The following is a 15,461-nucleotide window of genomic DNA, read 5'->3' as shown; positions in this document are numbered from 1 at the left end:
TCTCTCTCTCTCTCTCTCTCTCTCTCTCTCTCTCTCTCTCTCTCTCTTTCTCTCTCCTGTCTCTTTAGCTGTCCCAGTAAAATTGCCTCTCTGCACTGCCCCTTAAGTAATCTCCCTATCTCCTCTATTGTCACGAGAGTTGGGCATATCCTATAAAAGATTTCTCTGATTCATCACTTTGTCTACCACTCAGTTCAATAGCAATTTCAAACACAGGTGCTACCTTCTACAAACTAACCTTACCTTCATTGTTTGGGATTAAAGATGTGTACTAAGGGATGAGCCACACCACAACTAGAAACATCTTTTTTTCAGTAACTAATACAATCTCTGTGGTAGGGGAGTATCAGGTGAGTAGGTGGATATTGTGGTATTTACTGAAAAAATGCTGTTTCTAGTTGTGGTGTATCTCAGCCCTTAGCACACACATTTAACTCCTCTGGCTGGAATGCAGGAATGCCCTTAACACATACCTTTAAGGATAGGGGAGAATACGAGGAGTATATGGGGGATGATGTTAGCTGAGATTCCTACCAGAGGGGGACATAGAAAATAAAATGGCCAGCTCCCATAGTCAGGCAGGGCTTCCAGAGGAGGGAGCGGGATATCAATCCACCGACAAAATCTTCAAACCAAAATCTGTGTTGTCTACAAGATACTTAGGGATAAAGAAGGAGCAGAGACTGAGGGAACAGCCAACCAATGACTGCCCCAACTTAAGACCTGTCCCATGTGAGAGAGCAAAGCACTATTGATACTCTGCTATTCTTGCAGACAGGAACCTAGCATAACTGTCTTCTCAGAGGTTTTACTCAGCAGCATACGGAGCCAGATCCAGAGACCTAAAACCAAATATCAGGCAGAACTTGGGAAGTCTAGAGAAAGAGTGGTGGATAAGAAGTGGGCAAGGGCATCATAAGAAGACATACAGAGACTACATGGGACCATAGAAGCTCGCACAGACTGGGCCACTAACCAGGGAGCACGCAAGAGCTGGAACTAGATCCCCTAGACATTTGTAGCAAATGTTTAATTTGGTCTTCTGTATCCCTTAACAAGTGGAATAGAGGATGTTTCTGCTCACTACCATTGGACTCCTTCCCCCCTACCTGGACTGCCTGATTGGGCCTCAGTGGGAGAGGATGTGCCTACCCCTGTTGAGACTAAATATCCCAGGATAGGGTAGTACTCAATGGGGCTCTCCTCCTTTCAGAAGGAGAGGAGGGGTCAATGGGGGATTTTTAAGGGTGGGACTGGGAGAAGAGGAAGGCGGGAAGCTGTGGTTTGAATGTAAAGTGAATTAAAATAAATTATTGAGAAAAAACAACAACAAACAACAAGAAAGTAACACAATCTCAAGGTTCATCATGTGATCAAGTATTCTGCAACATGCATGTTGTACAACACAAGGAATACCAACAATATGTATTTAAAATTCAATGAAGAGTGTGCTTAGTTTCCTAATGGTAGAACAGGTGATCAGTAGAGTTGCTCTATATGAAATGCTTTCTTAATTAAGGTTTCTATTGGTATGATTAAATTCCAGGACCAGAAGAGAAAAGGATGTTTGTTTGTTTGTTTTAACATCTTGTAATCTATCATCTGAGGAAGTCAGAGCAGGGACTCAAGGCAGGAACATAGAACAAGAATTGGCGCAGAAGTCATATAGAAGTGCTTTCACAGGGAATTAGATAAGTGCTTTGGCTTCTGGCGGATTGTGCATGCTGCACCTGCCCCCAAATCTCTCTAGATTCAGGAATGAAAGACACATATACACACACATACACACACACATACACACACACACACACACACACACACACCATCTAATTTTGATATGCCTTGACTATTTCAAAGGCTGGGCACTTGTAAACATCCCTGCAGCTAGCAAACACTCCCCTCTGGTACCTGAGTTAACATCTTTAAAAAATCTATATTTCATCTCTGCTATCACAGACCCAATTGGAGAAGTAGACCCTAGGGCCATTTTCCTCGATTCTTACATGCCAGCTGGCCTTTAAATTTCATCTTTCTGCTTCCCTGTCATGGCAACTCTCTTCTTCCTCTCCTCTCTTCTGCTCCCTTGCCCATCTCCCTACCCAGCCAATGGCTGTATAGCAGCAATTCTTTATTATCAATCAAAGGCAGCTGAGGGCAGGGACCATGAGGTCTGGAAGACTGGGTTTGGGGAGCTGAAATAAGACAAAGGATTAGAACCAATTCCCAACAGAGTGACACTTCCAGTCTTGCTCCTTGTGCTTTGTTTTGCTGGCTTCGTCATAAACCCAGGACCACCAGCCTAGAGATGGCACTGCCCACCATGAGATGAACCTTCCACATCATGAATTTTAAAACCAAAACCAACCAAACAAACAACAAAAACCACACCACCATAGGCTTGCACAGGTCAGTCTGGTGGGGGTATTTTCTCAACTGTCCCTCTTCCAAAAAGAATTTGGCTTGTGTCAAGATGACATAAAATTAGTCAGCAAAGGGCCTGATAGCGATTAGAAGTTACATTATGAAGTTTCAAGCACAGTAACAACAAAAAATAAAACAAAATTAATCTTGATTCAGCTCATTCAATTTTTAGGTATGGAAACACAATGTCAAACCTACATTATGTAAGGGACAACTATCATTCAAGAATCCATTCTTAAATATTTCGGTATACATGCCATTAAGTCTGCTTCAATGGTAAAAAAAAAAACAGAACACTAAACTATTTTCAATTGAATGTGCTCTTTGTTTTTTTTTTTTATTATCATATCACTGAAGGTCAGAACTCTTTTTTCTAGGTACCACAGAAAACATTTGTCAACTGTTTTATCACTTATAAATATAGCATATCAGATTCAGGCGTTGGGCTAAATCAAGCAAGAGTTTGCCAAATGCTCCCTACTTCACACAAAGCAAGTGCATTACATTGGTAAGTAGACATAGGAACTACTACTGTGCAACCATGAAGTATTGGACACTGAAAAATGAGTGTAAAGGAACATATATATGTTTTTTCTAAGTATAAAATTAATTTCAGCACTTCTGAAATTAATTTAATAAGTAGAAAAAAAACAAATTAAGAGAAAATAATTAAGAGAAAATAATTTATCCCTAAAAAGAAAACTTGTATGTTTTGTATGTTTTTGGTTTCGAGGTGTTTGTGTGTGTGTGTGTGTGTGTACAATGAGAACTGAATGTTTTTAATGTAAGTTAGACATTTTTAGTCATTTTTGTGAGAATAGTAACTTGAGTAAAAGAGATCGCAATTAATAATAGTCCTAAGGGACCAGGAAAGAAGAAGCTGATCATTGTATAGCTCAAAAACTAAAAATGTTTTTCATACAATTTTGATTAAATAATTTTTGACATCTGAGCCATACATTTAGACAGAGGTCAGTGATTTTACATGAATTTAATTACTTGTAAAGATGAAGTTTGTGAATAGAAAAAGGTTAAAATATGATAAATTTTGAATATTTCAATAATAATTTGATGACTACCATTTTTATTGAGAAAGGTAATATCAAATGGCCCTGATTTATAGTGATAATGCAGACATTATTCATTTTTCTAATTATGCATGCATCATTATGACAACTATCTTAAAGAATGTATCCTAAATATATTTTCCTTAAATGTCTGCTGTTATTCTAGTTATCATCAGGCATGCATTCACATTTTATGTTTTTACATTGGGGGAGGGTGTTACATTAATTTTGTAAGCTCTGAAGCTCTAAATATAACTGTAAGAAAACTGCTACTTACTGTATAATTTTTAGTGATATTCTATTAGGATAAACAGTATGTATCCTGAAGATTATAAGCAAAGAATACATTTGTTAATTGTTGGAATAAACACTGAACACACTCTGACAGACCTGAAATCCATGCTCTTGTGTTGAAACTCCAGCCCCTCCCACCTCCCTGTCATTGCCTAACTTAGTCACCCACTGTCATCTGCATTCTGAGAGCCAGAGCATAGCAGTTGCTAAAGGTAAAATGGCCTTGTCTGGACAATCAACTCCAGGAAGAAGAGACTTCATTAACTTCCCTATTCACTGCCCTCTCATCCACCTCTAAAGCCTTCCATACTAGTAGACATTACTCTCCTGCAGGAGTGTGTCAGTTCTTCGCTGCTTGAAAGAAATAGACCATATGTTGAGGTCAGACTGTGGTCGATGTTCTGCCTCCTATCTCTTTATGTTGCTTCAGAAATCTAATATTAATGAGGTATGTACAGCGTTCATTCTTCTACCAGCGTATACAACTCTGGTTGGATGTTACCTACTAACAAAAGCCAGAGGTTTTTTTTCACTTCCTTTTTTCATTTACACATGTACACACGTCTTTATACAAACAACTGAGCAGGATTGGAGAGAATTTTTTTCACCATCTCCTAGTTTGGTGAGCTGAAGTATAAAGCTGACAAGAATTATGCCAGGCAGCAGTTTATCTGTTTTTTTTTTATATTTCTACTGAAAACAAGTCAGTAAGATCAAGTTTCCCTTGTAAGTTAGCATGTTATTAAGCAGTTAAAAGCATCTGCATTCTTGTCATTTGTATCACTAAACATCACTAAAGACATTGTTATATGACATCCAACATACAACAAAATTACATTGGACAGACAAGAGATTGTCTTTCACTTAAAAGGTGATAAATGGCTGGGAATGACCATGAGACTGACCTAAGCCTACTACTGGCAAGCAGACAATTTTAGTGGATACGATTATTATAATATGTGGGAGTTAATGACCTAAAAATTCTCAGTGTCTCACTACACATAAGTTGACCTTTATAGTACTGCAAAGGCACATGTGTTCCAACATGAAGTACTCTAAGAAACAGCACTGTTTGATAAAACTAGAGATAGATGAGAATTTTCCTTAAGTTCTTTAACATATCCTCTTCCTTATGGGGCAATCCTCTTTTTTTTCTTTTTTTTTTTTTTGGCTACTTGTGTCATGACTTCACTTCCTACACTTGCTATCAGGAGAGGAATGGAAGCTCTTAGTTTTAAAGCATGAAACTTGATGATCTGAAATAGTAGCCTTTATACTGCAATTTATGAGTTTGTTGCTAACAGCAATTAACATTTTAATATTAAGGGATATAATTCCATTGTATGTTTCCAGGAACATGCTTAATGGGAGGGGAAAAATTAATGATTCTTTTTGAAAATGTTTCACACAGGAATTTACCTACTTAGAATCCCTCTTTATCTCACCTATTTTCTGGTATAAATAACACTCACAGTTGCCTGTTCAAAATACTAAAAGCAATGCTATGGGTTTAAGAAGTAGCTTAGTGTTTAGGCTGCATCCAAATCACTAGCAACTAACATGGAAAGTCTTCCAGTACCTTAAAAAAAAAAATCCATGTACTAAAATTTTGATCTCCTAAAGCTGATGTAAAGTTCCTTTGGTGTAAAAGCTTCAGGGATAAACCACAATTCATACTCTAATAAAGCAGATAGAAACTTGCCAAACATTTCATGAGGAAAACAATAAAAGCACATGCAAAGACCTATATAACACATTTAGAATGATTGCCAATGCCCTAGTGTCAAAGAGGCACTGGGTGTGTTGATGTGTGAGGAACGTGGGAGATGAAACAAAAACAAACTAGAATATAAAACATCCCAACTGGCATTGGGCAGCATTCAGAAATGTCTTTGCTAGAGAACTTACATTAAAGAATCATAGAAAATAATAGAAGCAAGTGTTTATATATTAAATAGTTTGATGCTCTAACATGAGCTATGATACAGTTGATTTTGTCATACATTCTATGACATTACAAAAACTTAAAAGAGATAAGAGAACACAATAAGAGACACGGACAATGAAAATAACTATTTACTGAATGCCTTGTCTTTGAAATCAACATGCTTGAAGCTTTGTACTTATTATCTGTAATTGCTAACACTATGACTCATGATCAATTACATTATCTCATTGTGAGGAGAAAATTGTGGTTCAAGAATGTAAAGAACAAAATATAACAAAACTTGTCTAAATCCACAGAATGACACCGTGCCAAAGCCATAATCTAAACACATTTATTTTTCCTGCACTATTAAAATATTTGTATGTGCTTCACAATGTTCAAATAATTGCTTATTCAGTTTATCTTTATATCTCCAAACATCCTGAAGAGAGAGAGAGAAAATATGCATTTTTCTCTGTCTAGACTTTCTTTTTGTTCAAGGTCACATAACTCATGCCCAAAATAATGGTGGGTCTTACATCCACTCCTATACTGTCTCTTTGCTATTACTTTCTGCTTTTCCTCTTGTAGCTATAAACTCCACATATAATCTCAAGCAACTGGACAGTTTATGAATGTGAATCAGTCCTCAAAGGAGAAATAGTAGAGTACTAGGGATTATAAACAGTTCAGTCTAGCGCCTAGCTAACTAGTTTGATATGTAAATTAATCTAATACTAATGAGTATCTGAAAGAAATCAAAGAGACTTAATTCACTCCCTCTCTTTCTCTCTCTCTCTCATTTTCACTCTTTTACTCATTCACTTAGACTATTATGCCAAATTTGTCTTAAGAACGTTAAACAGAGGAACAGTAGGACCTAATTTTCTGAACTCTTTTTAGAAGTATAGTTTTAATTTTAGATTTCATCAGGGATTGAGTCCTTGGACTTAAATTTTTGCATGAGAAATTTAAGTTAAATAGAAAGAAGAACATCTTGACATTGAGAATTATAAAGCATGAAAGCGTCTTGCCACCAGAGACTGTTAAATCCTGCTCTGAAAGGCAGTGAACTAGCAAAGGCTGCCCTTTGCCTGAAGTAGTTTAGAGATGGGTTTAAATGGAAGTGGACTCTTTGGAAAAGTGGTAGACCAGGTGACCTTTCACAGTCTTTTTTAGTCTCTAAATTTCATTACTCTGTAATTTTATTAAAGAGGAAAAATACATGCAATAATGTCTACTCATTCAGAGGTCAAGCTTCTGGAAACCTCACAAGTTGATATATTGCCCTAAACTAAAAAGGAAAAAAGGGAAGTTCTCAAGCATGAAGAAATGTTAACTATTCTACTTAGACTATTACACCTATTCTACTGAAAAGGTAGAGCCACCTTCAGGCCTATCCCAGACAACTATAGAATAGGGCACAGAAAAAAAGTAAAGAAAGAAAAAAGTCTAAAAAGATTAATCTCCTTATAAAGAACCTGAACCCTACATGCACCACATTAGTTCCTGAAAGCACAAACATAATGTAAAACTAAACTTACAGTTTATAGTGATGGCTTCCAATCAGCACACAGAAAAAGACTGCTCTAAATGGTAGAGATATGTGGTTTGCTTTGTAGTATTTCTATATTTACTCATCTTAGAAAAAAGTTCAAAGAGAAAATAAGACTTCATATTCTAAGATATATACTATATTTGCTTCTATGAGAGATGTAATTATTCAACTAGGTTGAGTACATATTTTGATTTTTTGTATATGAGTATTTTGCTGTATATAGATGTCTCTGTACCATATACATGTTTGGCACCTCTGGAGAGCAGATGAGAGAGTTATATCTGTGGGAACTGCAATTACAGATATAAGCGGCTATGTGAGGGCTGGAAATTGAACCCAGGTCTTCTTGAAGAACAACAAAGCACTGAAACAGTATAAATACATATATAATCACATACAACCTTCCTGATGCTGAGACCTTTAATACAATTCCTCATGATGTGGCAACCTCCAACCATAAAATTGTTTTTGACACTTTATAACTATAATTTGCTACTGTTTTAAATCATAGTGCAAATATCTAATGTTCATGATATCTGATATACTACCCCCAAAGGGGGATCTTAATCCATAGGTTGAAACCCACTATGTTAGATGAAGTTTAGAAAAAGGGCATAGTAACTATTATTCCTTTTTTCTACCTACGTTAGTTTGATAGTCACATTTAATCTGCACTAGGTTGTTTTAGACATTCATTTCTCACAACTCTTTCTTTCAGTTACTTTTCACAACTAAATATTTATTAATGGAGCTGACTCTCAATACCCACAGGCTCTAAATCTTCAGTTTCAACAAACAGTGGATCAAAGTCTTTTTAAATGTATGTTTGCTGGCAGGGAATATAGCTCAGTGCTGGAGTGGTTGCCTAATATGCAGAGGACAGTAGACAATTCTCAACACTACAAAAATAAAGTAAATTTTTATTGACTGTAGACTTTTGCCATTATTCCCTAAACAACACAACATAAAAATTATTTATGTAGCATTCACATTGTAATAAATGTTGCACATGATCTACAGATGATTTAAAGTCTGCAGATAGATAATATTCAAATCCCATGGCATTTTTCTATAAGAGGCTTGTATACATGTGGATATCAGCTGGAGACACTGAAGTTTATTCTCCATGAATAGTATGGGATGTTTCCACAGTGTGTTTTCTTTTCAAAGAGGTGAGATGAGCCAGGGATGTTGGTACATAGCTGTAGTCCCAGTATGTAAAATTATGAGTTCAACTCCAGCTTGAACTCTTAAATAAACATTGTCTCCAAATAAACAAATACATTTGGATGCACTATGGAATCAATTACAGTGAGATAAATATAATAGTATAAAGAAATCATAATGGAATAGCAGGAGCAACACTGTGGCGTGTCAATCAAACCCCATGTAATACAGGCTTGGCTTCCTGCCCAAGGTTCCAGGGAGTGCTGATGGGACCAATAGAAAAGAGGTAATAGAAGTTAGGTCACAAGGGTGTGTCCTGAAAGAATATATCAGCCCCCAACTCAGTCTCACTATCTCATTTCCTGCCCCACCCACACGAACAGAGTTTCCCTACATGTGCTTTTACTATAATGCACTACTTTATCACAGAAACAATGGAAAGGCAACCATGAATCAAAATGTATTTTTTTTCTTTTTGAGTTGCTTGCTTAGGCATTTTGTCACCTATAGAGTTGAACCACATGAATCAAATTGCAAAATAAGGTAAATTCAGCTATAAAACTATGACAAAAGCTGTACACATTTATAAGACAAACTGAGTGCAATTTGATCTTGTGGTCTTGTTTTGTGTGAGAAGAGAGAAAAATTAATTAGTTGTTAGGTTGTCATCAATTTTCTTGATCAATTCAGCCTTAACATTGACTTTTGTTAAGTTCTTCTGGGTATTCCACAGGAGGATTTGCATATGTTTTTCTCATGATCCATTTCCCATATTGTCAGATCTCTCTGCAGAGGAGAAACAGACACATAGAGTTTAGAAGATTCAAAGCAAAAGCTTTGTTCCTGGAAACAAGGCAGATATGGAATTGTCCTAATCTTTCCACTGATGCTGAGAATTACTCTGCTTCTTCAGGTGGAGATCTGTAGTGACGATCCTCATAACCCACAGAGAGATTTCCTGCAACGTATTAACCTCTAATTCTCCAAATTACAATCCTTCTTGCTTGGAAAGTAGAGATTGTTGTCTTCTATTATCTTGAATTGCTCAATCCCTGGCTGGTATAGCTCCACAGGGACCAAAGCAAAGAAGAAATCTACACACCATTCAGCTCACAGCAGCTATAAGACAAATACTAACCATTTGCTCAAAAAAAAAAAATCTTGTTTCTTCCTGTGGTAGGACATTGAAAGAAATTTCTCCTGGGAATTCTCAGAAGAATGCACTGAATGAATGTTTGACACGAATTTTACAATTACAGATGATAGTGCATTTCCTGTAGTTGCTCTGTGTACCATGCCTCAGAAAAGACAGAAGGCATAAATCCAAATGTAATTCTGTACAAGCAACAGTACCGAAGCTGAAACAATGCAAGCAACTGCACAGTTTTCCAATAATCAGATGAAATCCAAGTTTTACAAGAAGAACTAAAAGAACATATTCATGGTAAAAACTCTAGAAAATGCTCATAAACACATTCATACATATCTTTATCAGGGTGAATGGCTAGTGTGAGTGAGTGAGTGTGTGTGTGTGTGTGTGTGTGTGTGTGTATTTGTGCCTGTCTGTCTGTCTGTCTGTGTATGCATGTGAGGTGGTGGGCATGAAGTAAAGCTTTAAAAAACAGATTTTAAAAACTACTAAGAGATTCATATTTATAATGTTTTTTTTTTCTGAAACCTTACAGGTAAAAATTCTTCCTTGCATGGTTTTCAACCTGAGAGTCATGACCTCTTTGGGGTCACATATCAGATATCTTGCATATTAGATATTTACATGATGATTCATAACAGTAGCAAATTATAGTTACAAAGTAGCAACAAAAATAAATTCGTGGCTAGGAATCACCAGGACATGAGGTGCTGTGTTAAAGGTTTACAGCATTAGGAAAGTTAAGAACCACTGCTTTAGATATTTATTACCATTTGATTCATTTACTTATTATTCATGAAAATGATGAACTTAGTTGTGGAGAGCTTTAGGAGCTGCTTGGCAGGAATCTGACATTAGCCAAGGACAAGGAAATGGCCTTTAGGCAGGAATCTGACATTGGGCCATGACAAGGAAGTAAGTTTGGCAAGAATCTAATTTTAGGCTAAAACAGAGAAATAATTTCAGTCAGGAATCTAAGTCTTAGGCTAGAACAAAGAAGTAGGCCTCAGGCATGAATATGACTGTGGGCTAGGACAGTGAAGTAGGCTCAAATACTTTTGTCATCCCGACAAGCCTGTAGAAACAGTGATCATGGAAGTGATCTCTGGAGTGACCTTGAGACTTAGCCTATTGTTTTGTCCCTTGAGTATTTGCATTTAAAGTATTGCTAGTTTCTCAACCTAGAACTGACCTAAATACTTCCATGTAATTAAAATGGTATAAAAGCAAATTGGGAAAAAATAAACCCGCCTTAGCCTTCAGTCTCAGAATGGCTGGGTTCATACTTCAATGTTGTCTAATCATCTTTGCTTTTAATCCTCACTCCTGTGGTGGACAACCTGTTGACTGACTGAGATGGCTTGGTCACTCAGTAATGAAAAGTGTGTATCACTTTAAATTTCCAAATGATCCCCCTTATGATCCATGTCAAGATTATGTTCCTACCAAACAATCCTGTCAGATCAAGAGCTGAGAAAAAAGATATGTTCTGACATAAAGAACCTTATTAGTTTTTGAAGAGGGAATATTCTGACCTCTGAAATCTGAGTGTCTAATAACTTGGATTTATCTCCTCATGCCCTTTATACTTCCACTTCCTTCACGACAGCAAACAGGCTCTGGGGCATCTGTACTAATGAGTCTGGGGGAAACTAAAGAGAATGTAAGTTACTTCCCACACAGTCCACATATTTAAGTAAGGACAATGCATACAAGAGAAATTCTAGGAAGGACTCAAGTAGTTAATACTAAAATAGAAAAACAATAACATATTCTTAAATCTTATATTTCACAGGCTTTCTCTGTATAGCCCTGGCTGTCCTGGAACTCACTCTGTAAACCAGGCTGGCCTTCAACTCAGAAATCTCCTGCCTTTGCCGCCCAAGTGCTGGGATTAAAGGCGTGCACCACCACTGCCCATCTGTTAGTGGAGTTTTTAATCTTAGTTTTTAACGATAGTTTTCACATTATTATATCACCTGTGTCATCGTTAATTACCTATAGAAATTAAGCTTCTCTTTTTCTGTAGCCTAAGTCACCTCACCCATTGCCTGACATTTATTCCAAAATAACTATTCCTCTCTTAAAGAATTTGGGTTAGCATTTTACTACATGCTTCACATTATTTGTGTTGATTTGAATGAGAGTGGTCTCCTTAAGCTCATTTATTTGAATATTTGCTACCTAGCTGATGGAACTATTTGCCAAGGATTGTCAGAGGAGTTGTGTCACAGTGGTTTCAAAAGTCCACACTCTTCCCAGTTAGCCACCGCCTTGCCTCTTACTTGTTGATCACAACATGGCTAGCTCTAAGCTACTGCTCCAGTGCCATTCATGCCTTCAAGATCCTATTCTTCCTGTTATGATGTCCAGGAACACTATTATCTTCTGGAACCAATAGTTCCAAAATAAATGCTTTTTAAAAAAGTATTCTTTGCCATGGTGCTGGTCATAGCCATAGAAAAAGTACTAAAACATTACTTAAGACTGTAAAGTCTTTAAGGTACACAAAGTTTTTAAAAGGTCATTTATTAGTTAACTTTGGATTTAAAGAAGGAACGAATGGCAAAAAGTAAGAAAGAAAAATTTTCAAATAAAACTGTCTTAGTTTCTATGAATAAATATTAATATTGAAAAATGAATGATAGAAAGTTGGGAAGTGCCTTTCTGCTGCGGCAGACTCATAGCTGATCTGCTCCAGGGAAGACACCATATTCTTACCCATCCCAGAGGAACTGCAGCACTCAGAGCAGTTGGTATCTAATATTAGGAAAAGGATGTTTTTTCTGCAGGATACTGAAGGAACATAGTGGCTGCCAGAGGATTGGTAAGACATGCTGATACTGGGACAAAGAATGATGCTGATCTGTGAGCTTGCTGAGTGCCCTGACAATGGTGACTGGGAAGCTATATTGGACATATGTTCCTGACCCACTTTTGCTTTCCTATGTCTGAGAGGGGACAAGCTACCTTGTCTCAAGTTTTTAGAACTTGTGGAACAGAGAAGCAAAAAGAGAAGCTATAATGACTCTTATATTTTTCTTAAATGTGACCAGTTATTAGGACTCAATCATGTACTGGTCTAGAAATCAATCCAATATTGAAAATAACAGTCTTTATGTGGAAGGCTATATCTGCGCATTTTCAGAGACATATTTGGAAGTTAGCTGCAGTTCTCTATGATGTTATGTTAGCAAGAGATAAAGTTGGGACAGGATCTGGATTTCAAACAAGTGTTAGTGCATGTGTTAAGGCTCTTTAATTGTCAAGTTAAAATGACTTTTGTTTCTTCTACAGTATTGATTGTAAGTTGAATCGGTTGTACACTTTCTAATTGTGCTAGTGTGTTGAAAACTGGCATGTCTGTTATAGGAGTCTATCAAACAGCATTCATCTTATTGCCATGAGTAGTACAGAACCTTGGTTTTCTGGAAAAAGCTTTCAAGTACTGGAAGAAGTGACTTAGGCTTTAAGCAGAATTAGGAGGGTAGTGGGCTTGATTATTGCTGGTATTACAGCTTTAATTACATTAATTGTTAGCACCACTGCTTCTGCAATTGCTTTGACACAAGAAATTAACTTTTGTTAATCATTTAGCAAAAAATAAAGTTACTTATATGTTGAGTATACAAGAGGATTAGATAAGCATTTGGAATATTGGATTGATGCACTTTATCCTATTCAAATTATTGAAAGGAGATTAGGAGTTTAAGAGTACGGAGTCATCTCGACTGTCATGCCAAATACCAATGGAGTTGTGCTACTTCTAAAATTTACAATGATAGTCATTAAATTAAGAAAAAATTTAAAGACACTTGCAGGGTATTTGGCATAATTCTAACACCTCTCTTGATGTTTTAACTTTGCATAGTGAGCTTACGAATTTAAAGAATGCTGTTCTACTGAGCATTTGTGCTGCATATACTTCTGAAACAATTATCCATGGCCTGAGGTCAGTATTTCTATTTTGGTCAAGCATCAAGATAGGCATATATAGCTTGATTACTCTAGCCCTGGTTGTCCTGGGAATACTTTTATTCCTGCCTATTGTGTAAAAGCTTGTCTTTAAGTACATCAACATGTTGGCAGCCAAAGTACATGACTTGAACCTGAAAATGGACCCCAAAGAAAGTTATCAATTTAACAAGCTGACAAGCCAAGGACAAGATTCCGCACACAGCCTTACCAGCCTAAGACAAAAGTGCATTGCTTTTGATAATGCATATTCCATTATGGGTAAGGAAGGCATTCTTTTCAGAATGACCTAAGACAAGCTCAGTATTTTTATGAAATAAAAATGGGGGAGATGTGGAGATCTTTTGGGCTGCTTGGTAGGAATCTCATATTGGCCATAGAAAGGAAAATGGGCTTCAGGCAGAAATCTGACATTAGGCTAGAACAAAGAAGTAATTTCAGGCAGGAATCTAAATCTTAGGCTAAAACAAAGAAGTGATTCCAGGCAGGTATCTAAATCTTAGGCTAAAATAAAGAAGTAGGCTTCATGCATGAAAATTACTTTGGGCTAGGACAAGGAGGTAGACTCAGATATTTTGGTCTTCCTGATAAGCCCTTAGAAACAGTGATCACAGGAATAATCATGGAACTTTGTTTATTGCCTTACTTGTACTTGACTATTTTTGTTTATTGTTTTGCTTCTTCTTTGACTATTTGCGTGTATTGTATTGATAATTCCTCAACCTAGAACTGACCTTAATACTTGCATGTAATTAAAATGGTATAAAAGCAAATAGGAGGAGGAGGGATGGCATAAGGGGTTTATGGGAGGGAGGAGGGGAAAACATTTCGAATGTTAAAAAAAGAAAAGAAAAAGAAAGTTGGGGAACTGAAGGATTGGTCAGAGAGACTGTTCCATCCATACAAATGCTATCATTCTAATCTTCTCAACATAGGCTTTTAAATAAAACACAGTTAAGAGGAGGAAGGTAGTAAGTTGGAAGTTGGTAGACTGTAAATTGTGGGAAATGTAAGATCCAAGTCATGGGAAGGTACCTATAAACGTTGTCAGTTGTTAAACCTCTTATTCTATTGTTTTAGTCTACTTTTCTATCTTAGGTATTTTTGATGGACTGATACCATTTTACAGCCATTGCATACACTTCTGAATATAATACCATGCTACATGGGTTTGTGGCCTAGGATTTGTGCAACAAAATTTATTAAATGATACATTTCTCATAGTGTGTCCGCATCCTTGAGTAATATATTAATTAATCTACATTATTGCATTAAAATAACAACAATTTAGATGCAATCCTCTTTCAACATAAAAAATTTTAAAACTTAGATGGACACAATGAAATTACAATAGCTTTAAAGGAACAAAGTAGTTAATAATCACAAGAATTACACACAGTATGAGCACATGTGAATTGTTGGTTAGAGCAAGAATCTTAGTTCTTATTGTATGTCCTTATAATTGATGTTGCTAGTATCTCTGGATTATAGATGTTAAAACTAAACCAGAAGAATATTTAGACTGCCTGTTTCTAGGGAGCAGATAGTTGTTGATGCAAACAGGCATTTGAATAATTAGGCATGGCATTGATACATATGAACCTTACAGGAATTCTGCCTTATGGAAGTCAAATAAAAAAAATAGCATGGGTTGGACAGTCATAGCACATTCAAAAATTATTATTTTTCTTTACTCTGCAGAAATATTTGATTCAATAAAACTAATTGTGAGGCTTATAAAACCCCAACAGCTCTGAGACATGGTGGGACTTTAGGCCTGCTTCTCCCAACTCCTTCCCTCATAGTCCTACTATTGACACTGCTGCAATTAAATACTCACAAGAATCTGAAGATAACGGCACAAAATTTAATGCCAATCATGTGCTCTTTAAGGACTCATTA

The sequence above is a fragment of the Grammomys surdaster genome, unplaced genomic scaffold, assembly GCF_004785775.1.
Source record: "Grammomys surdaster isolate TR1022 unplaced genomic scaffold, NIH_TR_1.0 190, whole genome shotgun sequence".
NCBI lineage: Eukaryota > Metazoa > Chordata > Mammalia > Rodentia > Muridae > Grammomys > Grammomys surdaster.
The sequence above is the reverse complement of the archived record's forward strand: the minus strand, read 5'-3'. Positions refer to the sequence as shown.